At 46.6% G+C, this 13,716-nt stretch overlaps 1 protein-coding gene across 6 annotated transcripts in view; it reads right to left on the reverse strand.

The window, feature by feature from the left end:
- PRDM10 (PR/SET domain 10) overlaps positions 1-13,716 on the reverse strand; it is a 73,312-nt gene that overhangs the window by 59,272 nt on the left and 324 nt on the right. The gene's annotated exons all lie outside the window — the stretch shown is intronic.

The following is a 13,716-nucleotide window of genomic DNA, read 5'->3' on the forward strand; positions in this document are numbered from 1 at the left end:
TCTAAGTTTTTGGCCGTCAGTATTAACTGAATAGCAGTAATTGCATAGCCAGTAGTTTAATCAATTATCCAATAACTACCTGCCTAAAACAATCAAAATAGATCAAAATAAATGCTGAAGGTTTTATTATCAGAGGGGTAGCCGTGTTAGTCTGGTTCTGTAGAAGCAGCAAAGAATCCTGTGGCACCTTATAGACTAACAGACGTTTTGCAGCATGAGCTTTCGTGGGTGAATACCCACTTCGTCAGATGAAGTGCATCCGACGAAGTGGGTATTCACCCACGAAAGCTCATGCTGCAAAACGTCTGTTAGTCTATAAGGTGCCACAGGATTCTTTGAAGGTTTTATTGTTTGGCTTATTTATTCTATTTACAAGTACATGAGATGAGAGAGAAAGAGAGATTTGGTTACTAAGGATCTGATCAAGTAAACCAAGCACTGAATTAAGTGGAAAGCATGAATATAACCAATTAACAGATGGTGTAACAGGGTGGCAGAGTTTTTTGACTGACTCACCCTTTAAACAGGTATTGGAATCTTGAAGGCAGGTGCTGATTCATTCCTGCTGACTCATGGTGGTAGGAATAGCTCTTCTATGTTGAATATAAAGGAGGCTGGAATGACTTCTTTGGCCCCAAAACTGAACGTTACCATATAATCATTGCAGGGAAACACTAGGAACAGCCAAGCTTAGGGAGAAAGCATTGGGTTTGATTTAATTTTTTGCCAAATCTCAGGAAGAGTGGAAGTTTGGTTTACATTCAGGGCATGGCTACACTAGCACATGTAGAGTGCTTTGAGTTAAACCAGCCTTCGTAGAGCACAGTAGGGAAAGCGCTGCAGTCTGTCCACACTGACAGCTGCAGGCGCACTGGCATGGCCACATTTGCAACACTTGCAGCAGCATTGGGAGTGGTGCATTATGGGCAGCTATCCCACAGAGCAGCTCTTCCCATTCTGGTGCTGTGGCTTGTGGGAAGGGGGCGGGGAGTACGGGGCATTCTGGGTCCTGTCCCAACGCCCCGTGATGCATCAGTTCACATCCCAGCAATCCCTGTGCTTCCGTCCACATTTGGCGCTATCTTTCAACGTTTTTTGTACTGCGTGCTCTGTCTTTCCTTTTGGTCTGCGGGAATGGAGACCAAACTGCTGAGGAATATGCTGACGAGTCACGTCACGTCACGTTTGGCAGCAAGTTACTCCTTAAGATCCAAACTGACAGTGAGGACTTCGACAATGATATCTACTCCAGTAATGCATATGACATGAGATTGCTTACGGCATTCATGGACATTCTCACCACTGTGGAACGCCGCTTTTGGCCTCGGGAAACAAGCACTGAGTGGTGGGATCACATTGTCCTGCAAGTCTGGGATGATGAGCAGTGGCTGCAGAACTTTCATGGGACTGTGTGAGGAGCTTGCTCCCACCCTGCAGCGCAAGGACATGAGATTGAGAGCTGCCCTGCTGGTGGAGAAGCGGATGGCTATTGCAATCTGGAAGCTGGCAACTCCAGACAGCTACCGATCGGTCACGAACCAGTTTGGAGTGGGAAAGTCGACTGATGGAATCGTGTTGATGCAAGTTTGCAGGGCCATTAATCGCATCCTGCTCAGAAGAACCGTGACTTTGGGTAATGTGCATGACATTGTGGCTGGCTTTGCACAAATGGGTTTCCCTAACTGCAGAGGGGCGATAGATGGGAGGCATATTCCAATTCTGGCACCAGCCCACCTAGCCTCCGAGTACGTTAATCGGAAGAGGTATTTCTCTATGGTTCTCCAGGCGCTTGTGGATCACTGTGGGTGTTTCATTGACATTAACGCAGGCTGGCCCGGAAAGGTGCATGATGCACGCATCTTTTGGAACACTGGCCTGTTCAGGAAGCTGCAAGCCAGGACTTTTTTCCCAGATGAGAAGATCACCGTAGGGGAAGTCGAAATGCCCATTGTGATTCTTGGAGACCCTGCTTACCCTTTAATGCCGTGGCTCATGAACCCTACACAGGGAGCCTTGAGAGCAGCAAGGAGCAGTTCAACAACAGGCTGAGCTGGTGCAGAATGACTGTGGAGTGTGCTTTTGGCCGTTTAAAGGGCCGCTGTCGCTCTCTATAGGGGAAGCTGGACCTGGCCGATAACAACATCCCTGTGGTTATATCCACGTGCTGTACCCTCCATAACATTTGTGAAGAGAAGGGTGAAAGATTCACTCAGGCATGGAACTCAAAGGTTCAACACCTGGAGGCTGAATCTGAACAGCCAGCTTCTATCAACTGGCATAGTTCCATTATAGCTCCAGTTCAATGGAGCTATGCTGTTATATGGTGGCTGAAGATCTGGCCTGATGTGTTTAGATTCTGTTCAGAGCACAGTGAAGATTTCACTGCTTACAGATGAGGAAATTTTGCTTACACCAGGGCTGAACTGAGGCAGAGAAGTCCAAGGCCACATAGAGAATCCAGGAATACTGGATCCCAGTCACTTGTTGTAACTACTAGACCACGTTGGTTCTGAAAACTACCCAAACATCTGGCATAATGAGGGAATGCTCTCTTCTCTCTATCCGTGCTACCTGTCTATGGATCCTTTTCTACATGTATACATTTCTCTTTCCAAATATTTTGGGGGCTCTTCCACACCACATGCAGAAGTTTGACACCTTAGGAATACAGGCACATCAGTGCAAATATGCCAATGGGAGATTCTGCTGTGTCAGAAGGGATGCATGCAGATGCGATCTGAACCTGATGTAACTCAATTACTTACATTTCTATAGTATCCCTGAGACATATATAGAGCATAAACAGCATGTTAAGCAATATGCCAATGTGAAATATGCTAAACCATTTACAGCACCCAGAAAGAGAGCATTTTCCTCCTCAAAATAGCAGGCATGCCTCACTCAGTATGGAATCAGGTGATGACACAAGGCCTGCAATGATAATGGATATAAATACATCATATCATCATCCTCGAGTGTGAAAGAAACAGAATACCAATAGAATGCAGCATAAACAACACAGCAGGATATGTTGTGAGGCGAAACCCACACATTTCCCTTTATTATTAGGAAATTATCTATTTAAATTCAACACAATATTGCCTTGGGTGCATGCACCCAGATCCCTGTGAGCATTCTCTTGCAAAATCTATTTAAATGATCATTTAATCTCATCCATGGTTTAATCTCCTGTAGTAATAATAATACCTAGCTCTTTAACCCCATCCTCTATGGCATCCCTAGGTCCAGTCCTCCAGATGCCAGCACATGTAGAATGCAGCTGCCTGTCTTCTTAAATCTATAAAGTGCTGCCCCATCAGCAAACTCCTCAAACAACTCCACTGGCTCCTCATTCATTTCAGGATACAGTTTAAAATTGCCCTACTTCTGTTAAAATCTTCTGGGGACACCTGCCAACCTCACAGACTCTGTCCCTCTTCTCTTCCAGCACTTGCCTCCTCTTTGACTTTTCCAAAATCTCCTCAATGTTGGCTCAAGTCTCTCTGCATGTCTCTGCCTCTACAGGGGAGTCACATCTTACGCAGGGGTTAGGTTCTGAAGTCAGCGCGTAAGGCGAAAATCAAACGTATAGTCAAACGCTCATTGAGTGGAATGGCGGGCGAAATCGCCCGGACTACAGGCACAGTATTTAAATTATTTTTCTCTTCCTTCTTCACCTTGTCATATATTGTCCATAACTGCAACTCTATTATTAATTCTGGAAATTCTTTGAAACAATTATATACAAAATAATATAATATTCCATCGAGATTCCCCAAAATTGGAGGGAAGGTTGAGGCAAGGCAAAATGCAGGTGTGCACCTCAACAGTGATTTGGAAAACTGGAAACATACAAAATAATGAGCTTAATTCAGGAATTCTCAAGTGAAGGGGCTTGACCTATACCACCAGTTACACGGATAAAAGAAACCGGGGGTAATAGGACTCAGCAGGAGCAAGGACAAGGAAGGGAAGGAGCAATTCGCTCCCTCTTCCTCCTCCCCTCCCCTTCTGTGGCTGCCCCTACCGTCTCCCTTTCTGCCCCCTCCCTAACCAAATTGTGTGCAGCTCTCACCTTCACAGCATTCAACTGTGGGGGAATCGGAAGTGGCATTGCCCACAGCTAAGCACTGGGCATAGACAGACGCACCTCATCCACAACTCTGCACCCAGCATCAACCCCCTGCTAACCCCAGCACAAGCTACCCCCACCCATCCTTCTTAGCCAGTTCCCCAACCAAACACTATCCTCCGTAACAGCACCAATCACCCTCAATCTCATCCCAACCCCTACCACCACCCAACACCATCAATGAATACCCTCATCATAAAGCATTTGTCCCCCTGCATGCTACCCAGCAATAGCCCCACCTGCATCAGGACCCATACACCAGCCATAATTTCTTGCCATGAATCCAAAGACAGGTCCACCAAAACTGTAGGATTTAGGTTGGTCACAGCAAGATGCCATGGCTAGTTTCTGGGTCCCAAGTGGGAAAAGGTTGAGATTTGCTGGCTCACATTGTTTATTTGATATTACTTTACATTGTAAAAGGCAGAGAAGGAAGGATTTTAGGATAGCACATATGAAAGACTAAAAAAATTAGTATGAAGGGAACTTTTAGTGGTTGAACAGAAAGTCCCGGATCACAATGAAACCAAAAAGTGTTCCTTTTTCGATGCAATAACAAAGATCCCTCAATGTCCACGGTGTAGAAAATACACAGTCTGTTTTAATGGTGACTGAGGTGAAGTTACAGGAAGAGGAAAACAGGCAGTATCTCCTATACAGACACTGCACTAAACAGACAGTTTTAAGGAGCTCCTGATACACAAGCAGCTGCAGTTACATTGATTCAGGTACTAATCTCAGCATGCCCTTAATCTGAGAAATGTTTGCTAGAAAATAAGGCGGCTCAACCATTTATTGATATGATGGATTTTGAATTAGAGAATGACAAATAATCTGTCACTTAGTATTTCTGTTACTGCAGTGTCAGGGACAGGAGCAGTTTAGTATACGGGTTACTAAATTTTACAAACGTAAAAGTCTTCATTTGTCTCCTTAATATATTCTCTGAATAACAGGGGTCTAACCTTTTACTTGCAGAAAATAACTGTTCAGCTAAGAAAGTCATTTGCACAGGGACAGTGACACCTTTATAACATATACAGAATAATAAATACCCTCTACTTTTGTATTCATAATACCAGTGTGATCTCACCTCAGAGTGAATTCCAGCAGCAATGTCTGTCATTTATATGAAAATTGATATGTTTCTATTTGGTAAATATTTTCCGTAACAGAAAATGTCTTTAAACAAATTAATAATTAAAAAACAAACACACACACACACACACAGACCCTTCTAAACACTTGGAAGGCTTCAGATGCTGGCAGGAGAGAACAGTGTTCTTCATTTCTAGACCACAAGATTTAAACCAGTCGAGGTCAATGGGTGCAGTGATCAGGCCCACATCAACCAATGTGCACTCAGTGCCTTTGCACAGGACCCCCATTTCAAGTTTGGCCTAACTGTCCCCCCATCACGATGGAGGCGCTGCCGGGCCAAATTTGAGAGAGTGGCACTGTGACTCCTTGTGCCATTCACTCAAATTCAGCCTGGCCACCCCGCCAACGAAGGGTTGGTTTGTCGTAGTCTGACGGAGGGATGACCAGGCCAAATTTGAGTGAGTGGAGTTGCAACCTAGCGTATGCAGTTTCAGCACCAATCAGGTTTGGCGCCTGCTATAGGTAGCGCAGGGAGCCACTTGCTTGTCCCAGATCCCACTATCACCACCACCAGCATCATCATGCTGGGCTAGGGTGACCAGATGTCCCGATTTTATAGGGACAGTCCCAATTTTGGGGTCTTTTTCTTATAAAGGCTCCTATTACACACCCTCCCACACACACACACCCTGTCCCGATTTTTCACACTTGCTGTCTGGTCACCCCATGCTGGGCCCAAGTCAACCTGCCAGGGCAAGAGCACAGATTTGGGGATACCTCTCCCATCAGCAGTGGGTCTGGAGCTCAGGGAGAGATGGAACTGGAAGCAGACCCAAAGCTGCACACAGGGCAGAGCCCCCGATCTCCACAGGGAGGGCAGCAACCCCACAGGCCTGGGCCCTCTCTTACTCCCCCCCCAAACCTCCCACCCTCCCAGTGCACTCATTGAATCAGAAGGCTACATCAGCTCCTATATTATCAATCACTGTGAAGTGAGTTACGGATGGGAGATGAAATCCAGTCCCACTGAAGTCAATGGGAGTTTTGCGATTGGCGTTAATGGGATTTTCAGTCCAAGTTCCGGTGGACAAGTATCCATATCACCAAAACTGCAGCTTGCACTCTTGCTGGCAGCCTCAGAAAATGCATCAACTACAGGTCTAGCCAAAGCACTGGTTTTCCCTGCATGGTGTTATTACTGGGGTCTCCTAACTTCTTGAGAAGAAAGGTTTGAAAACTCCATTATGATGAATCCTCTCACTTCCGACTGAGCCAGAAGACAGTGGCAAAGAGTTCCCTTTCAGTATCAAAGACTTCCAGAGAGGCTATGTTTATCTCTGAATACCTGAGAAAGGACATCACTTTCTCACACAAAGAATGAGGTTTAGTATCCTCTAGTTGGCTAGTGTAGGCCATGGTCATAGTATTAGCTATAATGAGGACATGCTGATCATTTTACCTTATGAGAGCTAACGACATACCTTAGTTCTGGGAAGCTAATGTTGCAAGAGTTGAACAATGCCTCAGCATTAACATAGTTTGAATGGGCTCCCCAGCTGAAATGACTGGTATCCACTGATGTGGATCTGGTCAATTCTATTCAGGATGAACAGCTTTGACCCTGTGCTTCTCAGTCCAGTAAATTAAGCAGATTATTGATTGGGGAACAGTGAAATTGAACTGGGAATTCTGGAGACAAGAGATATAAATCCAGAATTCCTAACTCCACCAAATTGTTTCAGAACCAAGATGGAAGAGCTGACTTCCTGGTACCTCTCTTTCCTTGGAACAACTTCTATTACTCCAGTCTGAACTAACTTCCTGAATCTGGAGTTCTTGGGGAAAATGGACAAAGTGTGACGAGGGAAGAATTGATTATGAAGAGTTTGAAGGGAGAGAGGGTGCTAAGAGATTCTGTTGCATATTCCTTACTACCTGTTCAAAGCAGAAGCCCCAGGATTTGCAAAGCTGAGGAGTCTTCCCCACGGGACACAAATCTTTAGGCAGGCAAGGTGGTGAATCATGCTAAGCTCTTGTTACAGCAAAGTGCTCTGAAAGAAGTTGATTCTGAGTCAGTTCCGAGGTCATCTTGTTTTCTGGTCCAATGAATATGGAGGCAGAGAAGCCCCGAAAGTAGGGCTTATTCCTATGAAATTATGTATATATTTCCATCTGCTTGGAGGGAAAAGACATCTTCTCCTTGTCCACTGTCTATATAACTGATTTCTTGAGAGGCTCTCCAAAGAGCTTTCCTCCTGTCATATGATTCCATTTCTTTTCTCTTCTATTTAGGTTCTTACACTACAAAAATTGCTATGGTGTTTGAGCACGGGACATTCACTTCCCATTTTTTTGGGCACAGATAGTGTTGCCTGTTTGGTCTGAATGGTTAGCCAATACCGGCATTGTTTCCATTAGAGAGAGAAACAATGCCAGTATTGGCTAACCATTCAGACCAAACAGGCAACACTATCTGTGCACTCAGGTACATTCTTTGGTTCAATCCTATTTATTTACAAAGAATATACACAAAGTCTTCCATCCCTGAATACAGTAGAAACAAAAAACAGCAGGCAGTTTCCTTGGTCACTATTTCCAAGTCTGCTCCTCCAGTCAGTTCTATGCCCAAAGAGCTGACTCTCTGATCCTTTTCGGGGTCACGCTCATGACTGCTTCTCTGGTTGTCTGCTGGCTTTCTGCCTCTTACAAAGAGCCTGTCAAAACAATCTTCTAGCCCCTGCAGTTACAAACAGTCCCAGGGAAACCCTCTTTGGCCATGGCTACACTTACAAATTTACAGCGCTGCAGCAGGGTGTGAAAACACACCCTCTCTAGCGCTGCAAAGCGCCAGTGTGGTCAAAGCCCCAGCACTGGGAGCGCGGCTCCCAGCGCTGTCCGTTATTCCCCACAGGGAGGTGGAGTACGGACAGCGCTGGCGCTTTGACTACACTTAGCGCTTCAAAGCTTTGAAGTGCAAGTGTAGCCATAGCTTACTCTCCCAGGATTAGTTTTTTCTCAAGCCTTGTGATCCAGTCTACTGTCTTGGCCAGAAGCTTCTATAGTTTTCAGTTATCTCACTTCATAAACAAACATTTAATTGCTCCTTCCAGCCAGCCAGAAAGAAGGGTGTTTAGCACACCCATGACTTTAACCAGGTCTGTGATTGTCTATAGCAGCGGTTCTCAATCAGGAGACCACGAGCCCTTTCATGGGGGCTGTGGAGCCCCGTTGCTGAAACCTAGTTCCACTGAGCCCCAGCGCTGAAGCTGGCGGGCCCCCCGCCCCAGCTGGGAGCGGCGTGGGGCTGAAGCCAGTGGCCTCTCCCCCCATCAGTTGGGAGCGGCACGGGGCTGAAGCCAGCAGCACCCCCCCACCCCCAAGCCAGGAGCAGTGGATGGCTGAAGCTGGGAGCTGCACTGGGAGCCCCCCACAGCCCGTACACAAGTCCTAGCTGCCCCCGAGCTACCCCTTGCCTGCACACAGCCCCTAGTTATCCCCTTCCCTGCACCAAGCTACCCCGTCTGCACACAGCCTCTAGCTACCCCCTTCCCTGCACCCTGAGCTATACCCTGCCTGCACACAGCCCCTAGGTACCCTCCTCCCTGCACCCTGAGCTACCCCCCTGTCCTTACACAGCCCCTAGCTACCCTCTCCCTGCACCCTGAGCAGTTTTAAAACTTTTTGAACTGAGCCCTCCCCTTGAAGTTATATTTTTGGTTGTGTCCCCCTACAGCCCAGACAGGCTGGGTGGCCTCCGAAGTGAGTCAGGGAATGGATGTGGTGCTCTCTCCCTGGACCTTGCTTTGTGGAGTTGGCTCGAACCCCACCAGCCCTTGCCCCCCCTCCACCCCCCGAAGTAAAACTATGCCTATGCCCAAGGGTCCCCCCTCCCCCCACCCTCTGCCATGCCCTAGCATTTTTATACCATATTGAGAGGACCCTCAGCAAGAAAAAGGTTGAGAACCCCTACTCTATAGATCGAAGACCTGCTTGATGGCATCCATTAACAGCTTCCACCATACCAGTATCTTTTGGCCACCACAGTAATTCTTTCTCCACCTTTTTTTCAGGGAAGCAAAGAAGGAGAGTGATTTCTTTCATCTCCTTATGAGGAGACTCAGGGCATGGCTACACTAGAAAATTTAGAGTGGTGCAGCTGCACCCCTGTAAGCTCTCTAACGTAGCCACTCTAAGCTCTCCTGTTGACTTAATGACGCCAGCCCCAGCGAGTGACAGAATCTATGTCAGTGGGAGAAGCTCTCCCACCGACAGCGTTGTCCACAGAAGCACTTATGTTGGTGTAACTTATGGTGGTTGGAGGGTGATTTATTTACCCCCCTGAGCGACACAAGTTATACCAGGGGTAGGCAACCTATGGCACGTGTGCCGAAGGCGGCACGCGAGCTGATTTTCAGTGGCACTCACACTGCCCGGGTCCTGGCCACCAGTCCAGGGGGCTCTGCATTTTAATTTAATTTTTAAAAGAAGCTTCTTAAACATTTTAGAAACCTTATTTACTTTACATACAACAATAGTTTAATTATATATTATAGACTTATAGAAAGAGACCTTCTAAAAAAGTTAAAATGTATTACTGGCACACAAAACCTTAAATGAGAGTGAATAAATGAAGACTCGGCACACTGCGTCTGAAAGGTTGCCGACCCCTGAGTTATACCAACATAAACTGTAGTGTAGGCAGTCTCAGATCAGAGTTGCTTAGCTGGAAACCGTGGCTGGAGGTAGCATTTTTCTCCTGGGATTAGCTGGGCTCAATATAGTTTGGTTCTTCTTCCATGGGGATTTTTGATATGGGGGTTCCTGAAGTAGACACACACACACACTTAAGAGTATCTGAATTTCAAGGGTGTTGCCCTTTTATATTCCTGCGGTTGGGGAAAGGGCACCTTTCCTCAACAGTGAGAATATGCAGAAGACTCTGACAAATGGAGATGACAGATCCTGCAAGAGGACCCTTGGAGCTAAAGCGGTGCCCCCGCTGAGGCCAGCTAGGGAGATCCCACAGAGAAACCAACATCAAGGGGTTTCCAAACATTCTTTTTTGCCCCTGCTCTGATAGGATAAAGATGGGAGAAAACTGGAGCTATGCAAGTGTAACGGTCCACCTCTCAGCTCAGAGAGTCATAAAGCCATGGCAATATCTCAGTGAGAATCCCTTTACAACACTGGTGCATAAAAGGGTTGCTTTGATTTACTCAAGGCTACAGAAGAGGTTTGCAGGAAAAACAGCAATGGTTATTAGCTGAATGCTATTGGTGCTGAGCATTGAATACTCTCTTTCACCACTAATCAGATACAAGGACAGCAAGATCATCATGCAAGGTGGGTTTTATACCAGGGCTTTGGAGCGGTGTATGGAGCAGCTCTGGAGCAGTGGAGCTGCAGGTTTTCGCCTGGAGCTGAAGCAGAGCCGGAGCACAGCTCCAAAGCCCTGTTTTATGCTGAATTATGAATTGTCATCCAGCTTTTAATATCAAAATGGTTTATTATGCTCAAAAGTAGCAACACGTGTCTGCAACAAGCTGTATCCTACTCTTAACTTAATTATCCCAGCACACATGGGAGGTCAGTACATTTTCTGAGAGCCTTTGGAATAATTTGCTCTCATGGCAGCAAGAGGGCTGGAAAGTGCAATATGTTTAACCTCACTGACTACTGAGTGATGACTGCTGTCTTTTTTCTGAATTTTCATTAATCAAAAACATATTTATTTCAATGAACTCCGGCTCTAGGGCATTCTGGTTGGATGTTTGTAATCAGGTAATGTATGACTACAAGATTTATATTTCACTGGTGGACTAGAGATGAAAATCACACTTACAGCTAGGACACAAAAGTCTGTTTATTTCCAGGATAGGAGTAATGGTTGCAATTTATTTAACCATATAATAGAGAGAATAATTTGGCCAAACACAAACAAATCTTTACTCAAATTGTGTGGAATGGATCTATCTAGGTTCTTATATCACATCCATCATCATATTATCTGATCAACTAAAATCTCATTATTATGTTCCTAAATCGTTTCCCACAGTTTATTAGATTTAGCTGCTAAAAATCTATTTATAACAGGGAATCAAGCGTTCTGAATGAATCCCAGGACAGTGTAACATCCTGATGCTGGATTTTTTTCAAAAAGCAATCATACCAACTGACATGGGTTGCAAATTATAACAGCAATCTTCTACTCAGATAAACGTGATTCCTTTTACAAACTCCTGACTGTAATTTGCACCCAGATCTGTCTCTCAAAGAAACAGTCCTAGTCTTTTTGATGGGACTACAACAACTTTATCAAACTCCTACCTAAATCTGTGTCCTCATTTCATCCTCCACCTCCTCTTGTCGGCTAAGCTGCTACACATCAACTTCTCTAACTACTCCCTTTGTCTTTCTCCCATTCTTGACTTTCTAGTCTTTATGCTGCCCACTAAATATGGTGCAGTCTCCTTCAAACTTCCTTGTTTCACAATGATTTCTTGCTCTCATCTCACTAAGACACTGCTTTGCCTTCTGGTACTAAGACTGATCTCCCGCACATCAAACTGCTCAGACTTAGGGCATGTCTACCTGTACAGTGCTGCAACAGTGCGTCTGGTGAAGACACACTATGCTGACAGAAAAGAGCTTTCCTGGTGGTATAATTAAATCACCTCAGCAAGCAGCAGAAACTATGTTGGCAGGAGCTCTCCTGATGACATAGCACTATCCACACTGGCTCTTAAGTAGGTGTAATTTACATCACTCAGGGGGTTCACACCCCTCAGTGACATAACTTACGTGGCTCAGGAGGTTCACACCCCTCAGTGATTTAAGTTCTGCCGACATAAGCTGTAGTGTAGACATAGCCTTACATTCTAAGCAATTTGAGTCAGGGCCCTTGGCTATTAAATTGTTCGGAAAGCAGCAACATATCCATACAGTGTTATATAAGCAATATGTTTAGTAGTAAAATAAAGCTAAGTAATGGGAAAAAAATGCAGAGGCCTCAGAAACTGAAAAAGATAAAAGCAAAATAAGGGCCTTTGTCAAAGTACATGTGTCACAAGCTGACATGTCCAGAACATCCAGGTACAGAGCATTCTTAGATCTCCATAAAGGGAAGTGACAGAAACATATCAACACTACAATACTGTTCGGGTTTACCCCAGCCTACATTTGTCATTTTGTTGTATTCCTCCTCTTGCTCACCACACTCATCCCAAAGTTTTCTCTCCTAATTGCTCCAATTCCGTATTGCTTTCTCCTTTCCTCTAGTAGTGTTTCTCTCTTTTTGCTAAATCTCTAGATTAAAATACCATGCCATTTTAAACCCTCATAAGATTTGGAAGACAAAAGCTGGCTCTGTGACTGAGATCCCAAATTGTCACCATCTCAATATACGCACATTTCAACAGCCGCCCCGCCTGTGATTTAAGGCCTCATAGTGTCCCATGAGCTAGGGAGGAAGGATCACCCCCAACAAAAAACAGCACAGTCCCAAAAATGCTGGGATAGGTAGTCACTGTAAGGTAGCCCTGCCACAGTATTTCTAGGATGGCTATTGCGTAAACGGAGAAATACTGAAACTTTCCTGCACCCCGAAGTCAAATGTGGGTCCTGCAAAGGTTGGTGCATTGCAACTCATTCTCATTTTGACATGGGGAGGCGCCGGCCATTGCACCTCCGAAACATCCACTCCCCGGCTTCTTCCCTCAGTCTGCACCCTGGGCAACCCCCCAGCCTGCTGGGGGTGGGGAGGAACCCAGTGGGCCTGAGTCCCCAGCACAAGGCACCAGCCAAGCCAGCCCCTGACAACCAATCACGGGGGGCGGGGGGGGCGCACTGGGCAGAAAACCCGCCCCACCAATAGAATCGGGCTCTAGCCGCCCAACGGTCTCCCCCACTCCTTTCCCCAATCAGAGAAGGGGGACAAGACACACCCCAGCCAATCAGAGTGGGGGGCAGAACCGCTCCCCCGCCCTAGAGCCTAACGGTCTCCCCAACATACACACAAAACGACCCCAACACGAGCCAATCAGAGGAGGGGGCGCGACCCCCCCAGCCAGGGGCAAAGGGAGATAGGGGTGCGAGGCCTGTAGCCAATCAGAACAAGGGTCTCTGCATCGCACACAGTACTGTCCCCCCGACAAAGCGGGAGGTGCAACAGCCCCCACGGCTGGCCTGGCACCCAACGGTCACTCAGCCCCAACCACTCTGGGACTGGGAGGGGGGAAGAGGCAGAGAGGTTGCGCCGCAAGGGCTGGGAGAGGAAGAAGACCGAAGCCGAGGGGAGGGGGAATGATCCAACCACGGGGGCAGGGGAAGATGAACGGGCCATACAGGGGCAAAATGCCCGGCGTGTTGGGGGGGGAGTAAGATGGCTCCAGCACCCCCTCCCGTTAATGAGGTGCCGGGGTCCGGACTGTACCATCCGGGAGGGGGGAAACGCGGGTGGGGGCAGCCCCTTACCCCCCTGTCCG

This window comes from Mauremys mutica, chromosome 22 (genome assembly GCF_020497125.1).
Source record: "Mauremys mutica isolate MM-2020 ecotype Southern chromosome 22, ASM2049712v1, whole genome shotgun sequence".
Classification (NCBI taxonomy): domain Eukaryota; kingdom Metazoa; phylum Chordata; order Testudines; family Geoemydidae; genus Mauremys; species Mauremys mutica.